Below are 18,415 nucleotides of genomic sequence, written 5' to 3'. Positions count from 1 at the left end.
TTTTTTCAGGGAGTACAACTTGTTCACAACTTTCCCAAATACACCCTGAATATTTTTTCCTTCTGAGCTTGTACTCATACTCATTCCCTCCACCTGTTAATATCTTTCTCTTACTCTCCTTCTCTCATTTCACTCTTGCTGTCACTCTTTCACTCTTAATATCTACATCCTTCAAGACTTGGTTCCTCTTCCATGAAACTTTTCTCAACCATTATTGCTGAAAGGACTCTCTTCATCTTGATTTCCTATAACACTTTATCTTCAGCTTTAGGCACTCATAATGTTCTGTCATATGCAGTGGTCAGTTGTATGTTTCATAATTTTTGTGGATTGAAGACAAGGTCATCTTTTAATTTCTGAGGCACCCAGCATAGCACTTTGTATAAACCAGACATGTGGTAAGTGTTCAGTGCATTTATTGGCTAAACTTGGAAGAGTAAGAAATATAATCATTCAACCCAATTTAAAGTATAAAACAAGTGAGCCTTAAAAAGTATGTTTCATCCCTAAGATCTTTTTTTCTAAAAAAGTTAACACAGGAGCCAGGCATGGTGGCACATGCCTGTAGTCCCAGTACTCAGGACACGGAGGCAGGAGGACTGCTTAAGTCCAGGAGTTCAAGGCTGTAGTATGCTGTGATTATACCCATGAATAGCCACTGCTACTGCACTCCAGCCTGGGTAGCATAATGAGACCCTGTCTCGAAAAAAAAAAAAAAAAGTTAACGCATTGTTTTGGAAGTTTTTCTACCCTATTATTATGTTTTATTAGGCAATATCCTCTTCTGGAAACCTAAGGGAAAACTGTTGTTAGGCATATATATTCTCTAACCAAGTGAATTTAAAAGAAAAATCAAAACATTAAAAATGATAATTTATATTTTCTTCAAATTTGGAGACAAGACAGGCTGGGCATCAAAAAACTAAGACTGAGAATCACTAGATAATTGTGGAACCTTAGCTAAGCCCTTGGCTTTTCCCAACACTATCCTCCCCAAACTATCTCTCAGCATAGTTGTAGGTACAAATGAGAGGAAAGCATTGAGAAACTATAAAATATTATGTAATTTTAGGGTATAATACTTCTCAAAGGGCCAGGATAGAAGTAAATTTTATTTCTTGAAATTAAGGATGAACTGAGGCTTCCTTGTTACTGAGATAATTGCTTTTTTTCTCTTCTAGATGATATATTCTACAACTGCCATCATATAATGACCACTTTGTTGCCTCTCCTCTTTTTTCATTCCCTAGAGATTAAAAATTAAAATATATAAACCAAGATACCCCTACTACCCCTACCCCTAGCAAGCAAGTTCACTGAGCCTTATCAGTGTTATTTCTTCATGTTACCATATTTTATTGCTGGAGTACATTGAGATAATCTAGTCCAACTTTTCCATTTTATAATTAAGCAGTCCAAATCATAGAGAGAGCATATTATTTGCACGAGGTCATCCAGCTAGTGTCAGACCCCATAACATAATCTTGTTCTCTTAACTACCAGTTCTCAATATTACACCCAACAAGTATTTGAGCACACATTATCTACTGGCCATAAATATTTGTTGAACTAAAATGAATTTAATTGTTTCTTCTTTGTTTCACAAAATAGCTGGACACCCTGTAGTAACTGCAAGGAAGAAGTGAAAGTGCTGTTCTGAAATCTATGGCTTAAAGCCAATATGATACAGACTCTGGAGCAGACTGCCTGAGTTCTGATCTGGATTCCACTACTGCCTATCTGTAAGACCTTGGGAAAATTGTTTTACATTTCTTAGCCTCAGCTTCCTCATTTGTGAAATGAAGATAATCACAATAACTACCTGAAACAACCCTCAAAGGGTCGTTTAGTCATCGAATACCATTTACTGAACACGTGCTCTGTGGCAGGACTCTTTTAGATGCTCGGGATACCACAAGGGACACAGAAAAAATACTCTTTATCCTTAGGGGCTGACGTGCTTCTGGGATTAAAGGGGATAATCTATGTAAAACACCTAGTAGAGAGTCTGGTACCAAATAAATGTTCAATAAATGTTAGTTATGGTGGCTGCTGTTATATTATTTTAAAATGTACCATATGTTGGGCTAGGGCACAGTGGTTCATGCCTGTAATCCCAGCACTTTGGGAGGCCAGGGCAGGAGGATGGGTTAAGCCAGGAGTTCAAGACCAGCCTAGGTAACATAGTGAGACCCTGTCTCTACAGAAAAATATATACAAATTAACTGGGCATGGTGGTGTGTACTCAGGAGGCAGAGGTGGGAGGATTGCTTGAGCCTGGGAGGTTGAAGCTTCAGTGAGCCATGATCGCACCACTGCACTTTAGCCTGGGTGAGAGAATGAGACCCTGTCTCAAAAAATAAATCAATTAAATAAAATAAAATAGAATGTACTATATATCTCCATTAAAAAAGCAAATCAATAAATCTTACAAAGAGCTCCAAGCAAGATTTTACAGCATAAAACGGCTCACATAGCTGTGTTTCACAAGGACAAATAGTATTACCATAGCAACATTTTTCTGAGTTCTTTAATAGCAGTTGCTTGATACTGCAGAAGATTCAGGAATGGTCTGTGAAAATACTGTATAAAGAGTGTCATGTAGGAATAAAGATAATCCTCTCCAATTTGTCTCTAAAAAAGATAATTTTTTTATAGGAATCACTTTAATAAAAGTTAATACATAAAATCTTAAGAAACACAAATCAGGGCATGATTACTTGTATTATGTGGGAATCACAAATATTTCTTTTTGAAAGCCAGCCTCCCTGATATATTCAAAATATTCCCAAGTATAACCAAAATATGATACAACGTTCAAAATTCTATGATTAATAAGCACATGAAGAGATGCTGAACATCATTAGTTATTAATGAAACGCAAATAAAACCACAATGCAGTACCACTTCACACTCACTACATGGACATAATTTTCAAAATGGAAAATAACAAGGGTTGGCAAGGATGTGGAAAAACTGGAATCCTCATACATTGCTGACAGGAATGTAAAATAGTTCAACCTCTGTGGAAACAGTCTGGCAGTTCCTCAAAAAATTAAACAGAATTACCCTCTGATGCTGCAATTCCATTCCTAGGTTATACACCCCAAATCAGTAAATAGGTCCTCAAACAAGTACATGTACATGCATGTTCATGCCAGCACTATTTATAATAACCAAAAGGTAGGAACAGCCCGGATGTCCATCAGTGGAAGAATGGATAAACAAATTGTGGTATAGACATACAATGGAATTTTATTCACCCCCAAAAAAATGAAGCACTGATCTATAACATGCATAGGCCTCCAAATCATTATTATAAGTGAAAGCAGCCAGGCACATAATGTCACATATTGTATGATAACATTTATATAAAATATCTAGAATAGGAAATTCCAAAGAAACAGAATACAGATTGGTGGTTGCTAGGGGATATAGGGAAGAGGCATGGGGGGAAACTTCTTAATGGATAAGAGGTTTTATTCGGAAGTAATGGGAATGTTTCGGAACTAGATGGAAGTGTGGTTGCAATACATTATGCAAGTACTAAATGCCACTGAATCGTTCACTTTAAAATGGTTAATTTTATGTTACATGAAATTCACCCTCGATAAAATGTTTTTTAAGAAGATGCTACTCACATGACCAATAAATATATGAAAATGTGAGAAAAAATTATAACCGATTGTCTAGCCATTTCAGAAACCCATGTAAATGGTGCTTCTATCTATGCACAGTGAATGAAGTGTTGAATAAAATTTATAGGAGGTCACTGTTTTGGACTAAGCTCCTGTACTAGGCCCCAAAAGACCAAACTAAAATGATGTCACTCATGCTAAGTATCACAAAGTCAAACTGAAACATTAAGGAAGCAGGTAAAACCCCAAAAGATCAAGTTTTCTTGAAAACAGGAGAATCCCAGTAACCAATCAAAAGAGGCCCAGTTAACCAGAGTTGGCATGATAGGGAAGTCCCCTCTGATTAACCCTTATAAGAAAAGTAACTTGAAGTAACTTGATGTTAACCAATCTGCTTTTTCAATTTTTGTTTCCTTGTTCCCACCTTCATAAACCAATTGTTCTGACATGCCCTATTCTATTTTATAGACAAGCATCTATTCTATTTTATAGAATGAGATGTTGCTCCAATTTATGAATTGCTAATAAAAGCCAATTGGACATTTACACTACATTTGTTGACATGTTGTTTATTTAACAAAAGGAACAGGGAATACTTACTAAAATCTTAGTTTCTTCCTGTTAAAAGATAATTTTTAAGTCAAAATTATGACTGCCATACAAATATAAAATAAACACATGTTAAAGGTTTCATTTAACTCATTAAAGACAGATCCAGTAAAACCTTAAAAACTGGCACAAGAGGCAGCCAGAAATGCTGAAATGAATGTGTTAGTAAATGCAAACCCAGCTTCATGTGTTTGAGGAGTGGTAACAATTGCACCTTCACAAGACAAACTTCATTTGCATTTCTACAGACAAGAGTAATTTGTATTACCCTCAGTTTTCTATAATTTTAAAGGATTTAAAATAGTTCAAAGACAATGAAAGGTGCAGAGCACTATAGAATCAGATAACCTAGAAGGGTTTACTAGTCAATGCCTAGCATTCTGAAGGACATTTGGTAATTTTTTTTTTTTTTTTCAAATTTCACAATCTCTCCTGATATTCCTCTGGCAATAACACACTACCATGGCAAATGGCCTCTCTTCTCTGGACTTCAGGTCCTTATTTGTTTGAAAAAAAAACAAAAAAAAACAAAAACTGAGGAGTTGGATGACCTGAAGCTCACCTTGAGCTTTGACAGCCTGCTAAGAACCTGCTTCCAGGGGCCAGATGCTGAGTCACAGATTCCTACAGGTTACAGGCCCTTTAAGTCAACAGCACTCATGATCACATCACATAAATTACTTTTCTAATAACAGAACATGCCATCCTTTGATGAAGGAGGCCATGTTTCTAATGAATCATCCTCAAACAATTTGCCTTTTTTTGCACTACTACTGGAAATGGGATAATACTGAGTTCTCCCAGCTTCTGTCATATACAACAAGCATTATTTAGTTTTTAAACAATTGGCTGAAACTAGAAAGAAGTCGTCTGGGGCTACAAAACAAAACAAAATAAAGTAGGTAGCCTATATGAGAGGCTCAAAAAATACTGAGCTGAATGGCTTTTGAAATGTTTACACCATGTTCTATACACTTAATTTACTATTAATGTAGTAGGACTTTTTTTTTTCCTTTTGTTTGATCTGTTACTCTCCAGCTGCTCAGTACTGGGCAGTACAATAGACCCTCAATCAAAGCCTGCTATTTAATTCTATAATTCATAATAGAGAGTGGAAGTGTATTCTTTTCAAAAAATTTTTTCAGCTTATGCATGGTAAGAGGAAGTGTCTCTATACAGGCTGAGTATGCCTAATCCAAAAATTCAAAATCCTCAATATTCCAAAATCCAAAATTTTTTCAGCACTGACATGATGCTCAAAGGAGCATTTAAGTATCGGCAAATATTCCAAAATCTGAAGGAAAAAAAAGATCTCAAACCTGAAACAAGCATTTTGGATAAGAGGTATCTTTCAGTTTCTATGCTGGACCTAAATTGTTTTTATTGTATTTTAAATACAGCACAATCAAAAGCACATCCACCAACAAACAGTGTATAAAAGTCTTACCTGTCCAAGAAAAAAAATGTCATTTCACAATTTAAAATACTTCTCCATAAAGATCTACAACATTGGATAGATTCTCCACTAAAGCCAATGCTAAGATTAATATTAGATTTCCGAAATCAGTGAAATTGTAATTGTAACCCAAACAACTGTGAGCTATCTGGATTGAAGGGAAGGGCAGCTTGAATTTCCTTTAAATGCCAATACCAACATTCTTTACATTCCAGCTAAAAATGCTTTGCTTACCATGAGACTTTGGCTCTACCCTGCCTTTTATCTCCTCATCCCCATTTAGATTTGATGTACAATTATTGGTGGTTAATTCAGGGTCACATATTTTCTGTCCTGTTGGGAAGATGAGCACTTCCCAAGTGTGATAAATTGAAAGCTGGAACTGCATCAACTAGAGTAGAATAGGAAGACTCTTCCCCATCCTTTCCAATTTATACACTAGCCTCCTTGCACACAGCTGTCATTCCAATTTATGCTCCTTCTTGCCAGACAGCAGGGACCCTCCTCAAACACAGCTTTGAGGGGCTCTTTCTCTGGGGCAACAGGAGCAGAAAACCAAACAGACAACGTGGAGGCTGTGAGTATCTTTGAAACGAAGGCTGCTGGTTAGCTGGGTTTTCTCACATCATATTGATCCTACAGATGAGGAAAATCAAATGTTCTTAATTCCTTGGGGGCAGGACAGAGCATACAATCCTGATGATTTTAACTTACAAGAAACCAGTATAGTGGCTTCCTATTTCTAGTATCAGGACCAAACACAGTCACTCACTCACACACAGATTCATCAATAAATACTTAACTAATATCTACTATTTAAGAACTAAGCAAAATGCAGTAGAGGATTCAAAGATAGACTGGAGCTCAATATTTCCTGGCTCCAAACATCTGGAGCCGTTAAAGTTCCTGCACTGGGCCAGGCACGATGGCTCACGCCTGTAATCCCAGCACTTTGGGAGGCTGAGCTGGGCGTATCACCTGAGGTCAGGAGTTCAAGACCAGCATGGCCAACATAGCGAAATCCCATCTCTACCAAAAAATACAAAATTAGCTGGGCATGCGGTATACGCCTGTAATCTCAGCTACTCCAGAGGCTGAGGCAGGAGAATCACTTGAACCCGGGAGGCGGACGTTGCAGTGAGCCAAGATCACGCCATTGCACTCCAGCCTGGGCAACAAGAACAAAACTCCGTCTGAAAAAAAAAGAAAAGAAAAATTCCTGGACGGCCCAACACTCCTCTTTTTGGTCAGTGTACTTCTGAGAAGCCAGTGCCAAGCTGGGTGAGTGGGAGATTAGAAAAAGCAGAAATTTCCATATTTGTCCTTTCATTCACTTCATTGCTATTGGGGCCCTTGACGCTGCCCTGGGGAGGCCAGGCAGAATCTGCTGCTAACTTCAAGCCTGAAAATGACAAACAGCAGAGAAAGACGAAGAGAAAACACACTGATATAGCCAGAAGGAAAGGAAGAGTGTTGTGTAGAAAAAAAGAGAATGGTAACAAAATGAGAACAGTTAACAGCTGATCTCTACCAGGGATTATGGAAAGATTCTGACTCACCTTTTAGAGCTCAGCTCTGAAGACTTAGTCAGTACCTACCTATGAAGGATTCCTAGAAGAGGAGACTGAATTTAAATATCTGTTGTGTGCATTATGCTGAACACAAGGAAAGGGGTGGAGACAGAATAAACATTATTGAATACCTACTGATCTCTCCTTCTATCTCACAGATTCAGTCAAAAAACAGGAAACCCAAGGAATTTGTTTTTGTGTGCTCAGTCTGTGGTTGATTTTTTTCTTCCATATTTTCCAAATTTTCTATAATGAGAATGCATATTTTGTACAAATATTTAAATAAACAAACTTTACTTAAACAGACAGAACAAACTTCCCAAACTTTCCCCAGAGAAATGGATCCGACTATTCACTGCTGACTATGTGGACTATGAAATCCCAGAGCTCCCAGGGATCTTAATACCAACTGCTGCCAGTCTCAATCTGCTGGCTTTTCTGAGTCCAGCAGTTAATAAGAAGTTAAGAACATCTGCCTTCCTTACAGGCTTGCTGTGATCACAAGATAAATGTGTGAAAGCATTTTGTGAGCATCAAGGACTTAATTAGTGTGAGACAGTATTATTCCAGTTAAATGCAACTTGCTATAAAACTAAAAGAAAGTAGGTTCAGATATAAAGAAGGTAGGGATTTGCATGAATTTCCTCCCATTTTAGTTCACATGAGACCCATAGGTTAATTCTAACTGGCTAAGGCTTTCTGCTCAGGACATTTGAAGTAATAACAGAAAAGGAATTCAGTGATAAGAATCCTTAACTCCACGTCAGGGAACTTGGATCACTGTGCAATCTTCAGGTCCTAGGGAACTGATTTCCTGAGATGTCTTCCCACATTTCCAACTCTGTTAAAACCTGATCCCTTGGGGGAAACACTGAAACCCAACTGACAGAACAGAACTAGCAAAAATATATTTGAAGCTAAAAGAGAGATCAAATGATTTCCCCTGAGATTGACCCTGAGTTTGGTTTTGAGTTCTCACCTTGATGTACTTAGCTATCTCCTAGAGGAGTTGGATGGACTAATTAACTTAAACCTGGCAACAAGCAGCAACAGGTATATCAGGACAAGGGTTAAGGACTTTTACTGACACTAGTTCATGGCCAAATTTATTTCTCATTCTGGCTCCTATTTATGCGGTGCATTAGGAGAACAGATGATGTCAACACCACCAGGCAGACAAGTTATCTCAATGCTCAATTCCTGGCAGGAGAATTTGTGCCCTGATTTATTTTTAGTGTTTTTCTACCTTAGTAATCCAGTCAGCTGAAGAAAAGCCAGCAATCTATTCTTGGAGCACACACATTTATTTATTCCTTAGCAATTAGCAATACATTTAGCCACCTAGGTAAGAATCTACTAGGAGTTTGGGGTCTCATCATTTGCACACTTACAAAGACCACATAGGATTATTACCCCAACCCAAGTGCAAGTGTGGGCCTCACTATTTCATTAGTAGAAACCTTTTATCCAGGAAGAAAAAGAAAGAAAGAGAGGTCGCTAACAAAATCAAGTATGTATAGCCTATCATTTTATCAGCAGGGTGGAGGTTGAGGTGAAAAGTAAGAACTCTACTTCGTCTTTTATAAAATGTTAGACCTTAAGTTAGGGCACACATTTAGCTTATCATAAGACTCAAACTGGACTGTTGCTATTTTGTGTTTATCACAACGAACAGTTCCTTTTTACCAAGATGCAGAACATGAAATATCAAAAGATTAATCAGCCGTTTCCACATCTTTACATTTGGATTTAACCCCAAATATTTAATTTTACTTCAATCTCATACAGCTTGTGAGGACAGATTTATTCAACATCAGCTGCCCTCATATTTAAAAGCTTCACCACAAAGATAAAATTAGAATCAAGTGAGGATCATATTCCTCAGCAAGAATTCTGCTCTATGTCCCACTGATGCCCCCAGCCACAACTGACAAATCAAATACCAGCATAATTGTTGTTTTTCTTAGACACTTCCTAAGTAGCCATAGTATGATAGAAACTGTATAGATAACAAAAAGAGGCATGAGCACTAAACTCATAGAATTATACCCATGGGTATAAATTTATTTCCAAGGTTATTTATCAGCAAAGTGGGAGGAAACTATGTACTGTTTGGACGGAGCTGGGAGTGACTGGGAAGTCAACTATCACAAACCCCCTTTTCATTGTTGGGGCTTTCCACTTCAGGAATCTTCCAAACTTGCCTGAGGCTCAAATTAGACTAAAGACTGGGTAAAGTACAAATGTTCATTAAATCACCAAATGTCATCATCTTGGTATTAGACATTGGTATGACAATGTATTATATTTAAAAAAATGAAAAAGAATCTCAAGATTTTAAACTATTATTTCTTGAACATTCACCTTTAATGGAGTCTAACCATAAAAATGTAGCTGTAAAAACACATCGTTAATGTTCTGTGTTCAATTTGGAGGCATTTTACCAGAGGGGAAAATATTCAGTTCTCAACAGGCATTTTGCATTTTACAAGAAGGGAAAGCAGAAGTAACCAATAAACATACAAAAGATGCACAGCCTCACTTATGAGTAAAAATAAAGCAAGTTTAAAAAACAATGGGATACATTTTAGAAGCACTGAGGAAGTTATTCTCAAATAACTACTGAGAATGTACCATTTAACAAAAGGGCAATTTAGCTGTAACTATTAAAATATAAAATGAATATCCTTTTATCCCCTGTAATTCCACTATAGTATGATCCCATTTGTGAAAAAAAAATTATATACACAGCTGAATATGCAGATAAATTTTCTGTATAGGTATACAAGAAACTGTTAATAGCAGAAATTGGGGATTTGGAAGGGTCAGTTTTACCTTTCACTTTGTACCTTCGCTGCTCTGAATTTTTAGAATTTTTGTCCTTAAGCATTTACTACTTTTATTTTTAAAAATATTTTTGCCATGGCACAAGTATACATATGTAACAAACCTGCACGTTATGCACATGTACCCTAGAACTTAAAGTATAATAAAATATATATATATATATATATTTTTTTTTTTTTTTTTGCAATAATAGGTTTATTTCCATTTTCAGGAAGATTCATTTGTGTGGATCACCCAAGCCCCTAAAAATGCCTTGTGCATCAAAAGAATTAAATTATACTCAGAGTTGTTTTAGCACTGATTGTATTTTGCTATATCCTAAATTTCTGACATGAGTAATTCCTATATATTCTGTAAAATAAGCCAGAACTCCACTCACTTACTAGGACAGAAAACAAAGAAAGAACTTTTATTTTGAAAGTGGATTTGACCTCCCAGGATGTATTTCTTCATACCTTGGTATCATGTCAATGATTAGAAAAGATTTAATGTCAGGCAATTATAAGTACAAGACTCTGAGCACACCAAACTCCTCCAAGACATTCACACCGAATTCCCACAAGACATTCTTCCAAGACCTCTGGCCCCAGATTCAAGAAGGCAAGAATGTAACACTGAGTAAAATGGCAGGCAAGCATGTTTTGATATGTGAAAGCCCTATGTAAACTACTGAATGGAACAAAAATTTAGATAGTAGAAAGTTAGTATATTGTGTTGGGGCTGCTGCCTTACCTGATCTCACCAAGCATGAGACTGGATGGGATAACTATTTGAACTATCTGCATTGTGAAATTATACTAAACGGAAAAGCCCTCCATAGGTATAGGCTGATGCAGCGACTTTAATTTCATTCTCCCACTTTTGGCAGACCCTGTAGACAGGACAGACACTCCGATATTACTTTTGAGTGTGTATTCATGTAGATTTAAAAAAATAGACTTCAGGTGCTTAATTAATCATATTTCATATTATTAACATACACGGTACTCTTCTACTTTATTTACTGGTTCATTTCCGTATTTATTTTAATAATATAACAAATCCAGTGAATCAATTACTCAAACTCAAAAACTAGAACAATAACAATAACTCACATCATCTATTTACTCTTCCCTTATCTCTTCCCCTTACTTTCCCCCAATTGTAACCACTATCCTATATTTTGTGTTTATCATGTCCTTGCTTTTTAAAGTCTTATCAAGGATATATTAGTGCATCTTAAGATGAAATAGGAGAATTAAGCAGAATGAATTCCTTCATTCACCATTAACATTACAAGGATCCTGCATTAAACACTCTAGGAAATACACAGATGCCTGAAATAGCAGAGGACTGTATTTGGCACTCAATACATTTTTGATAAATTGGATCTAGCAGAGAAATTTACCATATTTTATGACTGTATCCTTAAATAAGCAAGGGATTTGCAGGGATCTCTTGGAATTTGGGCAGACTAAAGAGATCTGTGATTCAAACAACTCCTTATCCTCACCCAGGGACAGTCTATAAAGCAGGTAGCTTCTCTATTGCCAGTCCCCCCTCCTCTCTCCTTCCTGCAATTTTTTCTCATTTGGCATTAAGGGCCAAGAATTAAGGGCCAGGAATTAGTATTAGGTACTAAATACCTAATATAAAAAGCTTTTACCACATCTGTCCTATACATGATGACAGATAAATCTCCCTTAAGTACAGGTTCTATCATGTCACTTTCTACCCAGTATAGAAAACTACAATGATTCTTTTACATAGAATATCACCTTAATCCTTACCTTGGCATTCAAGGCTCTTTGAGATCTGATCTTCCCTGTCAAACTGACTTGCTATTCCCTATACATGCCTTACATTTTAACCAATGCTAAGACTTTATTCAGCTATTTGCCAAAGTGTGGTCTGTGGACCAGCAGCATCCATTTTACCTAGGTGTCTGTAAGAAATCCCAGACATACTAAATCAGAATCTGCATTCTTACAAGATTTTGGAATGATGCATACACATGTTACATTTTGAGAATCACTGTAAAACTATCAAGTGGTTTTCCATTATACTTGAGAAACTGTTATTATTTCTTTCCCTACTGAATATGTAAGCACTTAGAAAGCAAAAGATTGGCCAGGGCAAAGGGGCTCATGCCTGTAACCCCAGCACTTTGGGAGGCCAAGGCAGGCAGATCACAAGGTCAGGAGTTCAAGACCAGCCTGGCCAATATGGTGAAACCCCGTCTCTACTAAAAATACAAAAAAATCAGCCAGGCATGGTGGCAAATGCCTGTAGTCCCAGCTACTTGGGAGGCTGAGGCAGGAGAATTGCCTGAACCCAGGAGGCGGAACTTGCAGTGAGCCGAGATGGCGCCACTGCACTCCAGCCTGGGCGACAAAGCGAGACTCCGTCTCAAAAAAAAAAAAGAAAGAAAGCAAATGGTATCCAAATTCCTAAAATATGCTGTCTATACTCCGTAATCCCAGCAGTTTGGTAGGCTGAGGCAGGCAGATCACTTGAGCCTAGGAGATGGAGACCAGCCTCAGCAACAGGACAAAACCCTGTCTCTACAAAAAAAATTAGCCAGGCGTTGTGGCGCACGCCTGTAGTCTCAGCTATCCAGGAGGCTGAGGTGAGGAGGATGGCTTGAGTCTGGGAGGTTGAGGCTGCAGTGAATGACACTGCATTCAAGTCTGGGCAACAGAGTGAGAACCTGTCTCAGTAAATAAATAAAATAAAATATCTGTCTGGCCATCAGAAACAAAGGAATACCTTGAGTGGATACTTCATAAATATCTATAGATTGGCTAATTTTGTTCCTGATTTGCAGCTAACAAGGTAACTAAAATCACAATCTTTCACTCTATTGTCTGACAAATGAGGTCCACCATCGACATCACATCCACATAAACACACATAGACAAACACATATACACGGGTTCTTCTACAGATAGAATTTTTAACAGGAAAGCAACTTGCAAAAGAAAGTGATATTAAAGGTTGCCATGAAAATCAAAGCTGTTTTAAATCAACTGGACAAAATCACTTTAAATTCCCTTTAAACTGAAATTGAGGGGCTATATGTACTTGATGGACTCTGAGGTTATGTGGGACTTCAATATTCAATAATTCTGTGACCCTAGGGAACATTGCTTCTGCATCATCCCAGAAGTGACTGTAGGGACCAGGGACAGCCCTGAGATTAAGTCTGAAGCTATAAACCCTGACTGCCTCTCTCAGTGCTCTCTAAGTCCCAGCTTCTCTATAACCTCCCCAAAATGCTCCTGCTCTTCGCATGTATTTATTATCATGACCACCCGGCCCCCCAGTCCCGTCTCCTTGCACTTCAAACTGCCCCTTGCCTCCATGAGCTTGTCACTGTCCTACTTCTCTCCCCCTCCCTGCCTCAGCTTCTCAGTCTCTCACACAGATCAACACTGCCAAGGTGGCAAGGAGCTAAACTAAACTGCACTAGTGGAAGAGGGTAAGGGAAAAAAGATATAATGCCAACCTGTCCTGATCACTCTCTTCCCCTCCCCTTGTAGAAATCATTTATTTTTCTTTCCCTCTCTCTTTTTTTTTTTTTTTTTTTAAGATTCAAGGGTACATGTTCAGGTTTGTTACATGGATATATTGCCTGATGCCGAGAGAACTGCAGTGAGGTGTCATTGTATCATTTTCCGTAGTGAGGCGGCTGGACCTCGGGAGAATTTACCCTTTGGCTGTGGTAAATATCTTTACTTCCTGAACATAGTTTCAGTTCTGTCTCTGGCAAGGCCTCTGATGTGAGTCTTGGGACTTTAACCCAAAGCTATTTCACATCCAAAAAATTGAATCAACACATTTATCAGGCATCTCTCTCATATTTTGTAAACAGCTTTTTATACACTGTCTAGTTCAACTAACTAATACCACATATATCTTCTTATATATCTAAGCAATAAATATACACCATTCTCAGAGTTAAGTTTCTGAGCCAGTGTCCTGCATATGAGAAGGTTATTGGTGGAAATCTCTGTTTATATCCTTAAGAGAGTCCTCCCAAACCCAAAAAGCCTATTTATAAAGTAGAACCACAATGAAATACCATCTCACGCTAGTTAGAATGGCAATCATTAACAAGTCAGGAAACAACAGATGCTGGAGAGGATGTGGAGAAACAGGAAAGCTTTTACACTGTTGGTGGGAGTGTAAATTAGTTCAACCATTGTGGAAGACAGTGTGGTGATTCCTCAAGGATCTAGAACCAGAAATACCATTTGACCCAGCAATCCCATTACTGGGTATATACCCCAAGGATTATAAATCATTCCACTATAAAGACACAGGCACATGTATGTTTACTGCAGCATTATTCACAATAGCAAAGAATTGGAACCAACCCAAATGCCCATCAATAATAGACTGGATAAAAAAATGTGGCACATATACACCATGGAATACTATGCAGCCATAAAAAGAATGAGTTCATGTCCTTTGCAGGGACATGGATGAAGCTGGAAACCATCATTCTCAGCAAACTAACACAGGAACAGAAAACCAAACACTGCATGTTCTCACTCATAATTGAGAGTTGAACAATGAGAACACATGGACACAGGGAGGGGAACATTACATACCAGGGCCTGTTGTGGGGTGGGGGCTAGGGGAGGGATAGCATTAGGAGAAGTACCTAATGGAGGTGACAGGTTGATGGATACAGCAAACCACCATGACATGTGTATACCTATGTAACAAACCTGCACATTCTGTACATGTATCCCAGAACTTAAAGTATAATTTAAAAAAGAAGAAGTTTGGACTTTAAGAACATGTGTAAAAATAAAGATTCATCTAGACAGAAAAATAAATAAATAAATAAAGTAGAACTTTAGGCTTTTCATTACAGCCTAGGTCCCCTTTCCTCCTATTTCCCAAGAAGTACACATTATGAGATTTACTCACACAGGTCAAGGAAGTACTTGAAGGAAGATGTCTCTGCTCTAGAGATGAACTGTGTGGATTTTATTCCTGGCTCCACAGCTTATTAGCCATGTGACTCTGGGCAATTTGTGTAAACCCTCTAAGCTTATGTTTCCTTTCTTCTAAAATGGGAATAATAATATCCCTAGATATTGGAGTTGTTGTGAGGAGTGAATGAGATTATGTATATAAAGTGGTTAGTACAGTGCCTAGGTGATTAACTCCATTTCACAGTTATTAAAAATCAAGGTCAGAGAGGGTTGTTGTAAATGATCTTTTTTTTTTTTTTAAATTTGCAAAGCCCACTTAATGCTACAGATTCTCCTCTCTAGGACTCTTCTTTTTTTTTTTTTTTTTTTGAGGCGGAGTCTCGCTCTGTCACCCAGACTGGAGTGCAGTGGCCGGATCTCAGCTCACTGCAAGCTCCGCCTCCCAGGTTTATGCCATTCTCCTGCCTCAGCCTCCCGAGTAGCTGGGACTACAGGTGCCCGCCACCTCGCCCGGCTAGTTTTTGTATGTTTTAGTAGAGACGGGGTTTCACCGTGTTAGCCAGGATGGTCTCGATCTCCTGACCTCGTGATCCGCCCGTCTCGGCCTCCCAAAGTGCTGGGATTACAGGCTTGAGCCACCGCGCCCGGCCTCTCTAGGACTCTTCTACTTGCACACATCTCTAGCACATGACACTGTCCATGTGGGAGGTAACCTGACTCCCAGCTAATGACAGTATGGGGTCTTAGCTGTCCTTATGCACACAGTGTTCCTCTGGGCAATAACTCTGTGTGCATGTATGTATGGCTAACAGAAATGGAATAGCCTCTTTTAAAAGTTGGGCATGATTTTATAACACAAAAACTTCCGTACTAAACCCAGTGGCATCTAAAAGGACACATAGGCTGAGCACAGTGGCTCACACATGTAATCCCAACACTCTGAGAGGGAGGAATGGGAGGACTGCTTGAACCCAAGAGTTCAAGACCAACCAAGCAACATAGCAAAAGTCCTTGTCCACAAAAAATGTTTAAAAATTAGCTGAACATGGTGGCATGCACCTATAGTCCAGCTACTCTGGAGGCTGAGGAGGGATGATCACTTGAGCCCAGGAGTTCAAGGCAGTGAGTTATATTATTGTAATACTGCACTCCAGCTTGGGCAACAAAGTGAGACTCTGTTTCAAAACAAAAACAAAAACAAGACAAACATCTTCGTCCTACTTTAGGTGACATGTCAAAGGAAATAAAAGTTTGAGGGTTAAATATCAAAGTCTCTTCTGCATTCAGCAGGATGTAAAAGACATCTAATCTCCCCTACCTCTAAGATGATGTCTCTGCTTCAGAATGCCACCACTGGAGAGGGTACCATTGGGGTTAAAGCAATGGCTCTTCCTAAAGACAAATGAAGGGGTGAAATGTGTTTATGAAGAAATGTGTGTCTTTGAACCAGTCTATCAGAGATTAGAATAAAACAAGTCAGTTTTGATGTGGGCTTGAGGAAGTGATAGGTTTGCAGGGCTAGTTCTAAAGGAAGAAAACACTATTATGTGTGTGTAGGAAAGGGTTCTGGGGAGGGGCAGACAGAAGAGGTGAGGAGCGCTTGCAAAATATTAACTATGTCAATTAGCAGTTCTGCCAAAAGTTGGATTCAGAGTTGTTTGTTGCTTCCGGGACAGGAAGGCTCTTAACTCTAGGAAACTTTTCTCCTGTCATCTCTCATCAGCATGACCACTACAAGTGTTAGAGAGTGAGACCCAGGAAGCACTGTAGACTATCCACTTGGCCTATGGGCCCCCCACCATCACTGCTCCTCTCCTTTGCCCTAGGGCTAGTTCAATTTCAACATTTCACCCTCAAATAAGAGAAAAGCTCATAAACACAATCTTTAGCAAAATTTGAAAGCTCCCTAACAAAACAAAGTGAAAAGTAGCTTGCCACATCATTCAACTTTTTATCTTAGTATCTGAACCCTAAGCCCTGAATTTTTTTGTAAAGAATTCTACAAATTGGGTCTTTTAAAGCTAGTTCCTCTATTGTCACAAGAACAACTGGGGAAAGATAATCTTTAAGAGATGGTTCTTGGAACATTTTATTTTGGTGTTCTAAGCCTTCATGTGAGAAATCTACTACCAGGAGGTCACTATCCCGTGAGAAGCCCAAGCCACATGGAGATCCCTGAAGGATGAGACACCAAGTTGGGGAGTGGGGTGAACTGACCAAGGTGGCACAAAGGTGCTATACATGTGAGTGAAGAAACCATCTGGGAAATGCATTATCTAGTCCCAGCTGTCAACACTTGGATCAGAGATGAACCGCTCAGCCAGCTCTTCTCAAATTCCTGACCTAAAACATCAAGCCACAGGAGAAAGACCATATGCCCCAGAAGAGCCCTCCAGTGAGTAAGATTTTAAAGATATGTCCCAGTTGTTTCTAATTCCACTAGGATTTCAGTATCAAGGGAAAGAAGTAGTAACATTAAAAACTCATGACAGGCATCATATCCTTTGATGGAGAAGCTGTTTGAGAAAGGCCATGAACAATGTGGACTTTGACAACAAGAAAACAAGTACAGTAAGGGTTGAGCTACATAGATATTCAAATAGAAACGCATCTTTTGTAACAACTTCATAGAGTAAATGGTTTTATATAAAAACACAATTTAGATATAGGAACCATGAGAACCAGGACAGTAAGCATTTTAATCTAACATGGAGAGACAGATGATTAACGACGACAGGACAGACCTCCTCTGTGGCACTTTGTAAAATCAAAAAAATTGACAAAACACTGGGGACGAGACAAAACTCTAAATGTGAAGTAAAATTTCCAGTCATGTAGAAAACAATAGCTCACCCTTGACATCAGTTTAATGTGTTGAAAATTTTTTAAAAGTGATTTCTTTTTCCCAAAAGCAAGCAAGCAAGAAAACAAAAGAAACAGAGACCAACGTGAAGGCTGCATGCTAATACATCAAGAGACATAAAATAATTAAAATCTACTTTTGTTAGAAAATGATCTAGATTAACTGGGGAAGAAACAGTGAGATGCATCTTTAGAATTTCCCATGTATCAAGCTTCCTTAAGAACTTTTCAAAACTATCACCAAAATACTCAGTTGACATCAAATATCATCATCTTCTTGAGCAGCTTGAGTATGTTCACAAAACAGATGCATTTATTTTTGCAGGGACTAATACTACAGTCACAGTGGTGACTGTGGACTGACCTAGTGGGCCATAGCAGAAGCTGGATTTGTTCGGAAAGTGATGGAAACCATCTCATACACACAAAACTCACAACTCCTTTACTGACTTAATTCACGTACCTCTTTCCTCAACTACCTGTTCTCCCTCCAACCCTGTTAGA

At 38.4% G+C, this 18,415-nt stretch overlaps 1 protein-coding gene and 1 long non-coding RNA gene across 8 annotated transcripts in view; one reads left to right on the top strand and one right to left on the bottom strand.

The window, feature by feature from the left end:
• The window catches only part of KLHL3 (kelch like family member 3), a 283,454-nt gene that overhangs the window by 221,565 nt on the left and 43,474 nt on the right, over window positions 1-18,415 (bottom strand). The window lies entirely within an intron of this gene.
• Window positions 5,280-17,111, top strand: LOC117065824. The gene is made up of 3 exons (XR_004430052.1): window positions 5,280-5,292; window positions 15,314-15,318; window positions 17,010-17,111. It is a non-coding gene; the product is annotated as an uncharacterized LOC117065824 (long non-coding RNA).

Source organism: Trachypithecus francoisi, unplaced genomic scaffold, assembly GCF_009764315.1.
Source record: "Trachypithecus francoisi isolate TF-2019V2 unplaced genomic scaffold, Tfra_2.0 Lachesis_group2, whole genome shotgun sequence".
Taxonomy (NCBI): domain Eukaryota; kingdom Metazoa; phylum Chordata; class Mammalia; order Primates; family Cercopithecidae; genus Trachypithecus; species Trachypithecus francoisi.
This window is presented reverse-complemented; position numbering and strand designations above follow the sequence as displayed.